Raw genomic sequence first — 798 nt, 5'->3', positions numbered from 1 at the left:
ATGGCTGCAATATAACAAAGAGTGAAAAATTGAAGGGGGTCTGAATACTTTCCGTACCCACTGTATATCAATAGTATCTGTCTATCTAGGCCTATCTATCTATCTGTAATATCGATAGTCTTTCTACATATCCATCTGTCTATCGATGTCTGTCTGCCTGTCTGACGATCTATCTATAGTATCTATCTATCTATCTTTCTGTCTGTCTCTTTACATTTGTCACCTCATTATCTGTAATGTTATACATTGTGAAGCATATAAAGAGCTCTGGGCTGAATAATGGTTGTCTCTCTTTCACATGCTCCGTTTCCTTCATTCACTGCTTGACTTCCTGTCAGTCTGATGTCCAAACCCTGGCAGTACCAGTGTTCGTGTGAAGGGAGATAGTGAGGATCTGCATTTGTTTTAGGGGCAGAGCAGGACTTAGTGTGTGTGTGTGTGTGTGTGTGTGTGTGTGTGTGTGTTGTTTTTGCCAAACACAGGGAAAGTAGGACAGTTTACGATATCATTAATTGTGCTGCCCTTTATGGATTCACTTTCTCTCTCTTTCTCACAGGAAGCGAGTGCTAGTTTTGAGCAGTGGGAGAAACTGATGAGTTCTGAGAGTGAGAATCGTTAAACTTGGTTATGTTGTTCATTAAAAACTACAGTTTTATATCATCTCAAGTAATTTGATGCCATCATTGCCAGGATGTTGCTAAGGTGTTCTGGGGTGGTTTTTAACATGTTGCTAGAGTGAAAATTCGGGTCTCTCTTTTGTCTCTCTTTTTTTTTTTTTCTAAAATCAGGCAAAAATCA

The 798-nt window shown here is 39.3% G+C and overlaps 1 pseudogene; it reads left to right on the top strand.

Annotated features, from left to right (window-relative positions):
* The window catches only part of LOC107653527 (DNA annealing helicase and endonuclease ZRANB3-like), a 67,936-nt pseudogene that overhangs the window by 33,283 nt on the left and 33,855 nt on the right, over positions 1-798 (top strand).

Source organism: Sinocyclocheilus anshuiensis, unplaced genomic scaffold (genome assembly GCF_001515605.1).
Source record: "Sinocyclocheilus anshuiensis isolate Anshui unplaced genomic scaffold, SAMN03320099.WGS_v1.1 scaffold1079, whole genome shotgun sequence".
NCBI lineage: Eukaryota > Metazoa > Chordata > Actinopteri > Cypriniformes > Cyprinidae > Sinocyclocheilus > Sinocyclocheilus anshuiensis.
The sequence above is the reverse complement of the archived record's forward strand: the minus strand, read 5'-3'. Positions and strand labels throughout refer to the sequence as shown.